The sequence below is a fragment of the Scardinius erythrophthalmus genome, assembly GCF_964197995.2.
Source record: "Scardinius erythrophthalmus genome assembly, chromosome: 17".
NCBI classification, from domain to species: domain Eukaryota; kingdom Metazoa; phylum Chordata; class Actinopteri; order Cypriniformes; family Leuciscidae; genus Scardinius; species Scardinius erythrophthalmus.
The window spans coordinates 32,220,940-32,234,937 of record NC_138237.1 but is presented as its reverse complement, the minus strand read 5'-3'; the positions used below and the strand labels follow the sequence as shown (position 1 = coordinate 32,234,937).

The 13,998-nt window shown below is 39.7% G+C and overlaps 1 protein-coding gene across 1 annotated transcript in view; it reads left to right on the top strand.

Moving 5' to 3' along the window:
• gabra3 (gamma-aminobutyric acid type A receptor subunit alpha3) overlaps nt 1-13,998 on the top strand; it is a gene marked incomplete at its 3' end in the record, with an annotated part of 658,422 nt that overhangs the window by 501,074 nt on the left and 143,350 nt on the right. The window lies entirely within an intron of this gene.

Genomic DNA, 13,998 nt, shown 5'->3' with positions numbered 1-13,998 from the left:
TACACATTATTAATGGTGCACTTTTTCTAAAGCCAGTGAAATGCAAATAATTTCATATATCAATATCTTCTCATAAACAGAAAACCTGAATGAATGGCATGCTTTGTACTGAGGTTGTATTTCAAGGGTCACAATCACAGGCACATTTTTAATACTTCTTAAAAACACAAGCGATAGCATATGTAAGCAGATGCATATGTAAAATAACACAACCATCAACATTAAACAGCATTTAAATCAAAACTGCCTAATGTTACTGAATAAAATGTCGATCCAGGACAAGGTATTGGACTGTGCAACCTTAGTTGATGAACTCGATCTACTCCATCTATGTTGTGCTCATCATTCTGAATTCGATCTGGATGTAGTCTTTGTTAAAAACACGCTTTTTGCTCAAAATGTATGAGCAAATTATATATTTTTTAATTAAACTTACCCACATTCAAGTGTTGATAAAGCATACATTAAGCTAGAATAAAACGAGTTGTTGTTTTTTTTAAGCAGAGGCTCTGTTCTTTCTTTTGATATATTCCCAATTCAGACATTCATACAACAAAATATTCTGGAGGACATAAACATTTTGTGAAAATTATTAAAAATGCTGCAAGCTTTTTTTTAAAGCGCGGCGAGGAAAGAGTTAACACTGGTCCAATCCTGTGCCTGTATATTTTATAACATATAACCATTTATTTTCAAGCAGTGTAATGTTAATGTTCCAATCTACTTGAATGCTATGTAATCTTAAGACTAACAAATGTTACTTCCCCTCCTCAGTGTAGGGTTGGAAGAGGGAGTAACAGGTTAAATAAAACGGAGAATGGTCACATAAATGGAAACCATGGTGAAATCCCTTAAGTTATCAGTGAAACAACTATATATAGAAAACATAAATAGTTTATTTAATTTAGCAAAGAAATTAATGCATTAAATGTCTTCAGGAGTGCATCCCAGAAAGCAAGGTTAACTTACCGCCACATGCAGTATACCCTCAACTCTCGGTTAATTACCCCAAACCTTGCTTGTATACGGTTCCAAAAATGTGGCCAGGAGTTCAGTCAACCCAGAGTATGTTCTCAATGAAAACCTGAAGACATTCTCAACAGAGGGCCAAATCCAGGAGTCACCATGGAAACATGCGCTTCCAAGGCTGCGTCCGACATTGAATACTCTCTTGTGTAGGTACTTATTTTGAATATAAATTACTTCACGACTGCTAAAAAGTATGTTCTATATAGTATAAATGTGTAGTATGAATGTAACCGGAAATACTACATTTGCCATGTTGTCATTATCATGTGACCTACCAGCATCAGTTTTGTTGATTTACTGCCATTCACAAATCCCCTCCCATAGCCTCATGGAATAGTAAAGTGTCCATCGTATGCACACTTCAGAGTCTCGTAGTCGTAGGTCATAGTAATATTATAATATTGTGCTTGATCTGTCATGCTCCCATGGCACGCATGTGCTGAATACCTCTGAAGTAAACTAACCCTGGAACATAACCTGATATGGCAAGTTGCATACATACCCTGAAACAGTGGTTATTCCAGAAAGGAGGTCATGCAACTTACTGACCTGGGTAAGTTTACTGTGAGTAAGCGAATAACGTCTCAGGTTACGTATGTAACCTGGTTCCCTGAAAGGGAATTAGTGCTGCGTCATGACGTTGATGCTATGGGAACGCCCCTGCATGAGCCAGTGTGGGAAACATGATTCAATTGTGGTCAATCGTAATGGCCAGAAGTGTGGTCAGGTGACATAGCATCAGCGCATCACAAAGACCATAAATGGATGCCTGAAACGCATGTCCCCAGATTCTAATTGTCTGAAGTAAGACATTTACAGGTATTGCGTGAAGTATGGCAAAATGACGCAGAGTCTCATTTCCTCTCAGGGAACTGGGTTACATACAGTACATAACTTGAGACAGTCCCTTTTGAGTGGAACTCAATTATGGCGTTGATGCTATGTTAATACCCACATCACTATACTGAAGGCTTACCTAACCTAATGGTTGAAGAATGGTTATCCAAAGGAGACGAGCCTGGGGAAAACCCATTTAAAAATAAGTATAGGCGAATGTGTGTGAAAAGGGCAAATTCATAGAAACAAACAGAGAGAGACACAAAACATAAACCTTCTCCAAGAAGGTATTTCCCAAGTACCAGAAGGTGGAGTATGTCATGCACCTCACAGGCCTGAAGGAACAAGACCTGGCAAATTCCATAATCATATACTTAGAGCCCAAAGGCGAAGCATGCTGCGTGCTACATAAGCAAAGAATAGACCACTGTAAAATAAGGTTGTTGAATGTCCTAAGATCAATGGAATCGAGATCATAGATGCTGAAACACTTTAAAAATGTGTGCCGAACCTGCTACAACAAACACTCAGAAATAATGGGTATATCCATAGCCCAACACCTCTTTTAGAATTGAAATCCAAGAATGTTTTTTTCTTGGAACAATAAGAAACAATAAGAACTGATATAGAGGAATCAATCCAAACGAATGTGGCGAATGTGTGTGAAAAGGGCACATTCATAGAAACAAACAGAGAGAGACACAAAACATAAACCTTCTCCAAGAAGGTATTTCCCAAGTACCAGAAGGTGGAGTATGTCATGCACCTCACAGGCCTGAAGGAACAAGACCTGGCAAATTCCATAATCATATACTTAGAGCCCAAAGGCGAAGCATGCTGCGTGCTACATAAGCAAAGAATAGACCACTGTAAAATAAGGTTGTTGAATGTCCTAAGATCAATGGAATCGAGATCATAGATGCTGAAACACTTTAAAAATGTGTGCCGAACCTGCTACAACAAACACTCAGAAATAATGGGTATATCCATAGCCCAACACCTCTTTTAGAATTGAAATCCAAGAATGTTTTTTTCTTGGAACAATAAGAAACAATAAGAACTGATATAGAGGAATCAATCCAAACGAATGTGGCGAATGTGTGTGAAAAGGGCACATTCATAGAAACAAACAGAGAGAGACACAAAACATAAACCTTCTCCAAGAAGGTAGTTCCCAAGTACCAGAAGGTGGAGTATGTCAAGTCAAGTCAAGTCATCTTCATTTATATGGCGCTTTTAACAATGTAGATTGTTTCAAAGAAGCTTTACAGAGATAAACGTATAATTTAAGGTAACAGAGATTGTTTTGGTTTTATAGCGGTTCTTTAATAAAGTTATTTTCCAGCTAAAGTTAGTTTTGATTGATTCGCTTCTGTCGCAACGATCATTTGTTATTTAATTTGGGGCCGCTAAGACGACACCATTCTCTCTACACAGACTTTAAACGCGAACCTGTGAGAAACGCTGATGGCTTTCACATGCGCATTAAGAATTGGTTCTATAGTTATGTGCATTTGAATATATGTGCGCAGGTTTGGAATTCCCTACAAACCAAGCCTAAACAAAGTATTGGCGTTTCCTTTTGATATTTTTTGATACAGAATTTTATTTTATTTTATCAATTCGGGGTAGATACGCGAATTTGTCGGAGTTTCCCGACAACGCTTTATCTGTAGAGTGGTAAAGGGATCCTCCATAGGGAGAGACTAGTTGGCACTTCAGCACTGCGTTGTCATCGGGTCCAGGCGAAGGTCCTTCATCAGATCTGGATACGGCCTGGATCCGGCAGGCTGCGGGAAAACCTTGGGATAAACAAAGACACTAAAATTAGCGTAGATGCCATTCTTCTTATGATGTAACGAGTACATCAGGATTTATGGGAAGTGTTCCCGGTTCCAGCTGACCTAATCTATGCAGCCTAACATTGAATTATAGAAGTCTATAATGTATTATGTGAATGCTAGGTCAAAGAGATGTGTCTTTAATCTAGCTTTGAACTGACAGAGTGTGTCTGCTTCCCGGACAATGTTAGGAAGACTGTTCCAAAGTTTTGGTGCCAAATAGGAGAAGGATCTACCGCCAGCAGTCGATTTTGATATTCTAGGTATTATCAACTGGCCGGAATTTTGAGATCGCAATAGACGTGAAGGATTATAATGCTTTAAGAGCTCGCTCAAGTACTGCGGAGCTAAACCATTTAGTGCTTTGTAAGTGATCAGCAATATTTTAAAATTGATGCGATGTTTAATAGGCAGCCAGTGCAGTTTTGACAGAACTGGGCTAATATGGTCATACTTCCTGGTTCTGGTAAGAATTCGAGCTGCTGCGTTTTGAACTAGCTGTAGTTTGTTTATTAAGCATGCAGGACAACCACCCAGTAGAGCATTACAATAATCTAGCCTTGAGGTCATGAACGCATGAACTAATTGTTCCGCATTTGTCAAGGAGAGCATATGGCGTAATTAAGATATATTTTTAAGATGGAAAAATGCGGTTTTACAGATACTAGACACGTGACTTTCAAATGAAAGATTGGTATCAAAGAGCACACCCAGGTTCCTAACCGACGACGAAGACTTAACAGAGCAGCCATCAAGTGTTAGACAGTATTCTAGGTTATTACGTGAGGAAGTTTTTTGTCCAATAATTAGAATCTCTGTTTTTTCAGAATTAAGTAGTAGGAAATTACGAGTCATCCAATTTTTTATATCAGCTATGCATTCCGTTAATTTTGTGAATTGGTAAGTTTCGTTAGGTTTTGAAGAAATATACAGCTGAGTATCGTCGGCATAACAGTGAAAGCTAATGCCATGTTTCCTAATGATATCTCCTAAGGGTAGCATGTACAGAGTGAACAGCAGCGGTCCTAGTACTGAGCCTTGTGGTACGCCATACTGAACTTGTGATCGATAAGACATCTCTTCATTTACTGCTACAAACTGATAACGGTCAGATAAGTATGATTTAAACCATGCTAGTGCAATTCCACTAATGCCAACATATTTTTCGAGTCTATTTAAAAGAATGTTGTGGTCGATAGTGTCAAATGCAGCACTAAGATTGAGTAACACTAATAGAGAGACACAACCACGATCGGATGATAAGAGCAAATCATTTGTGACTCTAATGAGAGCTGTCTCAGTACTATGGTACAGTCTAAATCCTGACTGGAAATCTTTGCAGATATCATTTCTTTCAAGAAAGGAACACAGTTGTGAAGACACTGCTTTTTCTAGTATCTTTGACAGAAAAGCTAGATTCGAGATCGGCCTGTAATTGACTAATTCTGTAGGATCAAGTTGCGTTTTTTTAACAAGCGGTTTAATCATAGCCAGCTTAAAGGTTTTTGGTACGTATCCTAGAGACAAAGATGAATTAATGATATTAAGAAGAGGATCTATGACCTCTGGAAGTATTTCTTTCAGTAGCTTAGTCGGTATAGGGTCTAACATACATGTTGTAGATTTAGATGATTTAACGAGTTTAGTAAATTATTCCTCTCCTATAGCAACGAACAAATCAAATTTTTCCTCCGGGAGACTACAATGCACTGCCTGATGCGATACTGAGTATGTCATGCACCTCACAGGCCTGAAGGAACAAGACCTGGCAAATTCCATAATCATATACTTAGAGCCCAAAGGCGAAGCATGCTGCGTGCTACATAAGCAAAGAATAGACCACTGTAAAATAAGGTTGTTGAATGTCCTAAGATCAATGGAATCGAGATCATAGATGCTGAAACACTTTAAGAATGTGTGTGGAACCTGCTGCAACAAACATTCAGAAATAATGGGTATATCCATAGCCCAACACCTCTTTTAGAATTGAAATCCAAGAATGTTTTTTTTTTCTTGGAACAATAAGAAACAATAAGAACTGATATAGAGGAATCAATCCAAACGGGTATTCCTGAATATCCATAATGTAAAACCTTATGAATGGGTGCAGGGAGGAACAGCCTGCCACAGCACAAACATCTTGCAATGACGCATCTTTAGCTAGCGACTTAGAAGAAGTGACACTCCTAATTGAGAGCCCTAATTCTTAGAGGTGAAGCCATAGGTAATAGCATCAACAATCCAATGGGACAACCTCTGCTTGGAGACGGTGGAACCTCTGCCATGGCATCCAAAGTAGACCAGCGAATTCTCACAGTCTGCAGATAGGCCTCAACCGTCTGACATCAAGAAGAAAGCCAGATACTATATCAGGGAATGCCTCCCCATAGGAACTCTGTCTATTTGGTCATGGCAAGCAGTCATAACAGCCATGTACACTTTAAGCATAGCAGGGGATAAACCATCTGAAAGGCACTCCTGTAAAAACTCCAGCACTGAACCAACAGGATAGTGGACTGGGTTAGATTGGCAAATTTCATGTGGCACACCATGACTCGAGGAGACGCCACTTCGGGGCATACCGTTTCCTAGTGGAGGGAGCTCTAGCATTCAGAATGGTTTCGACAACCTTAGTTGAGAGACCGGAATCTATGAGCTGGTGCCCCTCAGGGGCCGGACCCACAGCTTTCATATCTCGGACCGGGCATGAAATATTGTCTCCCGAGCCTGGGAGTGAAGGTCTGTCCTGTTAGAAATCTCCCATGGAGAGCCTTCCAGGAGAGACATTAGGTCCAGAATGGAGCAACTAGCAATTTACGAACTCCGGCTAAAACTCTGGGGAGCAGAGCAATAGGGGGAAAGGCATACAGATATAGCCTCAGCCACACATGTACCATAGCATCTTACCCTAACGGAGGTGGAGGTATGAGGGAGAACCAATGAAGACATTGGGCCGATTCCTCAGAGGTGAACAGATGTGCCTTGCCGAACCTCTGCCAGATTTGCACCACTACTTCTGAGTTAAGTCTCCGTTCCCTGGGCCTCAGCCCCTTCCTCAACAGGATGTCTGCCCCCACATTTGTGTGCCCTGGAATGTAAACCACTCTCAAAAAAAAGTCTGCCATGCACCAGCCTGAACAGGGGGCATAAATGCAGACCGCCCTAATGATTTATATAAGAGACTAAGACGTGTTGCCTGTCTGCACCCACACCTGAAAACCCCTCAGATCTTGGAGAAAGTGCTATAAGACAAGAAATCCAGCCTTCACCTCTAGTCAATGTATGTGCCAAGAGAGATGTTGGTCTTCCCAGTTTCCCTGTGCTGGGCCACCATCTGGGATATCACTCCCCAACCCATGAGGGAGGCATCTGTCATTACCAACTAATCCCAAGGTAAGAAACCAGGGACTGCTTCACGCAATAAGGGTACAAAATCCTTTGTGCATATTCCTTCAGAGTGGTTAAAAAGTCCCATACCACGCCCAAAAAGGTTGCCCTCTGACTCTGAGAAGGGACGCTTTTATTTTAATTCGGCGAGGTAAAGCAAGAACTGCATGAATGTCACCTGCATGAATTGCTTCTTGGCCACCTGGAACGTGTTGATGACAGTTTTGACTGTGTTCCCGAACAGGCCCGAACGCAAAACCGAGGCATCAAGAAGTAATGGACCCAGGATCTCAGCATGGAGGTCTGGGAAGAATGGCAGATTCCTATGAGGCTGCTGACTTCGCCCACTAGACAGGAAGCAAACGTCCAGCGTGCTTCTCTTAACATCCCTTTTTTCATCTGGCCATTCTATTTTGAGCTTGTCTACTGGATGAGTGACCACTTCCAAAAGCTCTTCAAATGCACAATTTAACTGTGCTGATGACAAATGAGTGGCACTCACGACATCCGAGTAGCCACCCAGCTCTTCAGAACAAGAGGCGGCGGAAAGTAGGTCCTCGTCTGGACCAATAGAAATTCCTGATCCAGAACGCAGTCCACGGATTCTGGCAAATGAGAAAGAGAAAGGGCAGAGCCCGTTTCAAACTCATAAACCAGATCCATCTGCGAACATCATGATTTTAATGGATTTAAGTCATCTCAGCAGATGTAGGACCTGAACTACGGGGCGCAGACGCCTGACTCCCATTGCTCGCGAAGAGATCAAGATGTGAGCGGAGCTTCCTCAAAGTGAGCTTCTCACAATGAGGGCAATTGGCTCCCTCGAGAGCTGATCAAGCATGCTCCACTGCCAAGCAGATGACTCAAAGATTGTCATTCATCATCCCTAGTGATGTAGCGAGGGCATGGTGGAACACTCTGCTTGTAATTCTTTGCCATTTCAAAATTATTTCAGAAATTATTTTCAATTATTTTAAACAAAATTATTTTCAATTTCTTTATTTTCAACTCCTAGTAAATTCCGGTTTCCAAAGCATGATATTCAAGAACTGACTGTTCGCTCGTTGCCTGATATATCCCACCCTTGACAGGTGCTATTGTAAGCATATAATCAATGTATAATCGATACACTTCACTTGTCAGTGGTTTTAATGTTGTGGCTAAAAAAGAAGATCTTTAGCTGAAACTGTGGTCCTCTGTGATTCATATAATAGAAGTCAATGGGTGCCAGCCCTTTAAGATAAAAAAAAAATAAAACATATGCAGACAAAACTAAATTAATACCTGCGCCTGCTGACAATACATTGCAGTCTTAAGAAGTGAAACTATCAGTTTAGGCAAGAAACTGAACATTATTAACAAAATTTTACCTCTAATCCACAGCCTTGGCCTCTGTCGCATAATGGCGTGTGGGGGCAACCTCACACATGAGCTAACGCTGTTTGTCTACAGAGAGGGAGGACGTGTGTTGTATATCATTCATCAAAATGGCACTTACCTGTGTTTATCCTGATAGCTGCAAAAAAATATATATATATGAAGGTTAGGGTAAGATACGTGCCCCTGCAGCTGCTTCCTCCACCTCTTTCAGTTCTTGATCTGAGTATTCTGGTTCAAACACATACAGTATGGTTGTGCAAAAAAAATCCTCGTTGTCTAGTGCTACATCGAAATCATCAGCCATTGTGATGACTGGTACTTTTAAACAGCTTTAGACGTTCATACTGCTGGTGAACATGCGTCCTCCATTACTGTAGTGAACAAACAGCATTAGCTCACGTGTGGGGCCGCTCCAGAGACTGAGACAGAGAAACATAATGTAGGCCTATCATATCAAATTACGCTCATTTCATTCATAGAGTGTGCACTCATTTGTGTATCATATCGTATAAGGTTTTAATAATTTAAATATATATACTGAATAGTAGAAAAATGTGAATGATGTACTATTTTAGTTGACATTACACTTGACAAAACACTGATTTCTGATTTGGTGACCCCTGCTTTAAATTAAATGTTACCCTGTATTTGAAAACCCATATATTATTAGCACTGCTATTTCCTGGTATCGTTTTTTGCTGTGGAAGTGCCACTCTGCTCTTCTGTACACAAAAGATGAAAATATGTCTCCCCTTCGATTCTGAGTATGCTCAGAGTTCCTTTTTGTTTTTTTAATCAACAGTTTGCAGCCTGACTCTATCCAACTCTGTATACTTCTGTAGGCTATGTATAATTCTGATTGTAGTAGTGGCCATTAATCCTTTTTTATTGCTGATACCCACAACTTTATTTTCTACTCCTCCATAGTTTCCAGTATAACAAGAATGGCAATCAGATTCTAACCAGCAATTTCTGTGAAATCAAGTGGCACAGTGGAGAATGGTAGGGTGTATAAATTGTACTGTATATATGGTAGAGTGTATACATTTGAATAATTTTACATTTTGTGCTATGAGCATGCTAAACTAATATCTAAATATGTTAAAATGTTAAAGCAAATGGGCCTTGTTCTTAAGGTAGGCATCTTCCCCCATCTTACCCTTCCATACAAACCTTTTTGCACCTTATTGGTATTATAAGAAGCAGCCTTTTTTACTCATTCTGTAATGAACACATTAGTCAGTCACATGTCAAAGCCACGTTCTGAGACAGTGATTATTTAGAGACAAAGCTCTCGGTGTATGTCAGCACTGGTGAAAGGCTTTCGTATTGACTTGCCCCCCTCAGATGAAATGGAAAAGACAAAATGTTTTTTAAAGCACCAGAAGCATCCGTTTATTCTTCATTTTGACATTTTAATTGTTCTCTGCTCTACCTCCCAGTGCAGGGAGAGAACACTAACTTAGTTGAAAATTGCTTTTCCCACAGAGATTAGAATTTCAACCTCAGATCTAGTCAAAAATGAAAAAAATGAAAATGATGTCATCAGAAGAAGATATTTCACAGAATGCAGAGGGATTTCTTTCACATAATGAGGTCTGTTGCACTCCAAAAAATTATAAATAAGCACCATGAAATGTGGTCCATACGACTTATGTCATACGATGTGATGATTTGTGGGTGAGGTATAGATTCATTATTAAAAGTCATTATTCACTAGCCTGGGTGCCAGCCCGAACCCCGCCCACAAAATTTTTGGTCGGGAAGTTCGGTCTGGACTCGATCCGTTGAGGAGTAATTATGCTCGGCTCCCAGAAGGCCGGGCCAATCAAATTGCCAGGGCAGGCTTTAATCGATGATGGACAGATGATCTGCGGTTACGTAATCACCCACGTCATCAAATAGCGCTTGGGTTGAATTGGTTTTCAACAAAAGATGACTGCAGCTGGAGAATTAAGATGTTTAGATTCCGCTATCGCGTCTGTTATTAAAGAAAACGACAGCACATTAATTTTAAAAGACGAACAGAGAACTGGTGGTAGGCAGATCGAGGATTTGTGAAACAATGAAACAGTTGAAGCAAATGTGCTATATTGTGTCGAGGCTTCGAAACAATCCGACACCCGTCTCAACGGGCGACACTTGCAGGTGCTGATCTGAAACAACCTTGAAGAGCCATTAAAAATGTGTTTTTTTATTATTGTATTTTTCTAATACGTGAAGCTTGTAACCTGTAGGCTCCTCACTGTGCATAATGTTATTTTGGTCATGAAAAATGAATATTAATAAAAGAAATCAAGCCACAATGTCTCACTTTTTTATAGATTTTTTATAAAAAAATATTAATTTCTCTGCTGTGGAAGGACTTAGCCTACTTCTTTTTTTAAGGATAATTTCTCCAGCCTTTGACAAACTCCTCTCACGAAAACCCACAAGGTCAAGATGCGTTGACTTCACTTTTATACAGATGTGCGAGTGTATGGTCTGTTCCCGACCCTGTTATATAAACTTTGATATATCCTTTTATTGAAACGGATGCTTTTCTGTGATTTACTTTCACTTTTGCCGCAGAGACCCTTTTATGTCCTATAAATGTGTCGTATTTTTGATAATCCGTGCAGATTTCAGCTGATGATTCTGTTTAAAGTTATTAATAACAAATCATGAATGTAAGAGAACTTGCTGCGTTGCTCTGGGGTGGGTTTCCCGAAAGCATCGTTGGCCAACTATGGTCGCAAGTTCCGTCGTTACCAATAGAGTTCAATGGACATTGCGATGAACTTGCGACCATAGTTGGCCAACGATGCTTTCGGGAAACGCACCCCAGATTGGTTGTAGGTCTATCCAATTGAGTGCAGAGGGTTTTTTTTTTTTCCTGGTTCGGTTAAGACACGCCTCATAATCAAAGCTTTATGGAGCAGTATCAGACTCACATTCTGCCTAGAATATATGAGTATGACGAAGTCAGGCTAATTATTCACGTTTGCACATGTGCACTATTAAATTTGGTCTGCACCAGATTTTGTCAATGAAACTATGGCATTTGTTCTCAAGTGTCTTGTAACCAAACACATCAACTTTGAATATGTTTACAGATGTTGTTGTTTCGCTATTTTCACAAGTAATAGTTCTTAGTACTTTAAAATTCAAAATTCTTATCCTTGAACCATATGACTGAATATATATTTTAGGTAACCTTTAGAGATGAAGGCTACAAAAAATCGCCTGCATTAAAGATTCCTATGAGCACAGGGGCCTTCATACTTCAATAAATGGAAGAGGTATGGAATGACCAAGACTCTTCCTAGTGCTGGCTGCCCGGCGAAACTGAACAATCAGGGAAGACAGACACTAGAAAGAAAGGTGGCAAGGAACCTGATGGTCACTCTGGTTGAGTTCCAGAGATCATGTGCGGCGATGAGATAAATTTGCAGATGGACAACCATCACTGATTGACCTCCTGGGTTTTATGACAGAGTGGCCAGATGGAAGCCTCTCCTCAGTGCTGAACACATGAAAGCCTGCTTGGAATTTACAAAAATGCACCTAAATTAATCTCAGACTGAAAATTCATGTCTGGAGGAAATCAGGCATCGCATCATCATCTGCACAACACCATTCCAACAGTGAAGCATGGTGGTGATAGTATCATGCTTTGGGCTTATTTTTCAGAGACAAGACATGTCCAATAAAAACCTGATTCCGAGAACTCACAGCCATAGGCGGGCAAAAGGCTGGCCTTCCAACAGGACAGTGACTATAAGCACACAGCCAAGATAGCACAAAAGTGGCATAGGGAAAATTCAGCAAATTTATGGGTTCAAGTCTGGGCTCTGGCTGGGCCACTCACAGACATTTACAGTCAATACAATTTTCTTTAGATTAATGAGGAAAACAATATATAAATGTAAAGAATTTTAGTATGAAGCTGCAACAACAACAACAAAAAAATTACAAAATACAACAAAAAAAGGCATATTTTCTTTTCTTTCTTTTTTTTTCTCAGAAGAAAATAATATCTTGAATATCTCTAGACAGCAATGTGATTAAATGAGAGACAATTTAGACTTAAAGTCTCCTACTACTCCTGATATACCATAGACCAGCCTTAAGGAATAATATTTCCTTTATTTTGGATTTTCAAAATTTTTAACATATGTTATGTGACTTAAACATAGCAAATTGGCCATCCTACCTCTGATTTTAATGGCATAATCGCAGGTCTCCATGCTCCATCAGACCTTTAAAAAGAACTAAATGGTAGGGCTTCCATATTGGTCAATTGTCTGTAATGTAAAGACCACCCATTGGCCCAACGAAGGAATTCAACGGTGCGGGCGAAGGTATAATGGTGTATGCCTTTTCAGCTCTCCTGTGAAGTTCACTATTTATTAGAATTATTTTCAATATTACTTTAGCTCTACGCTTAATCTGACTCCAATTTCAAATGATTATCAAATTTAGATTGTGTTTCTTATTAGAAAATATTCATAAATACTGATTATGACTTAATTTCGATCTTTGATTATTCTGAGTATCCATACTTTCAATTATTAATTCATTATGGACCCAATGCCGCATAGAGATCACGTCGGCCGGATCGTGTTTCTCACGGACATAAACTTGTCAGTTCTGACTTTAGTCAGTCGATGCAGGGTTTGCTAATACCTCTTAAGTCAGTTGCCTACTGCTCACTCGTACAAAAAAGTGTAGTTTATTTTAGCCACTTCCATACAACTTGCTAAATCAGTGATAGACAGAAATCAAAAGGTATTCAGATGACGTGCCTACTGCTCCGTTCATACATACGCCTTTAGTTTGACCTACCCTAACTAAGATTTGTTTTAGCATCAGCCTCCTTATACTCTACTAAAATAATGATTTCAGAATAGTTCAAAATAAATCAAATATAACATTTTATTTGTCAGGTAAAAAATGTATCATGCCAATTACACAAGTAAATGATTAAAAGCCAATTCAGAAATAATAAATACATGACATCACTTCCTCAAATATTACTCCAAGTGTAAGAAATGCATTCCTGATAGAGACACGCCCGTTGTTGTGTGAGTGTGGAAGACACTGACACAGCACTGCATGGGGGTTTTCCTGGTTACAGATTTCCAAAGACTGCTCTGCCACTTGCCCTTAAATACCCAGACCAGAACAACAAAAGAGTTGTTTTGGGTTAATTCATGTACCCCAGAGGGTAACACCGGGTTTCAGGGGAGAGGAGAGAATTATCAGATATCTTGAAGAGACACCACCCAAAGATTTTCAATCTTTCTCATAATACCAATGACTGCTATGAAATTAAGACCATTTTACCCATCTCACTGAGACATTTAAAATGATACCAAACATGAAAGGAAAAACAATAGATTGACAAGATACATCATATGTGATATATAGGCATTTTTAGTGAACTTTTAGTGACTTGAGTCAGGGGGAAAGAAAGGGAGAAGGGTGATGGGGATGCATATATAAACAAGGAGATAAGTTTGGACAAGACAATGTCATGTGC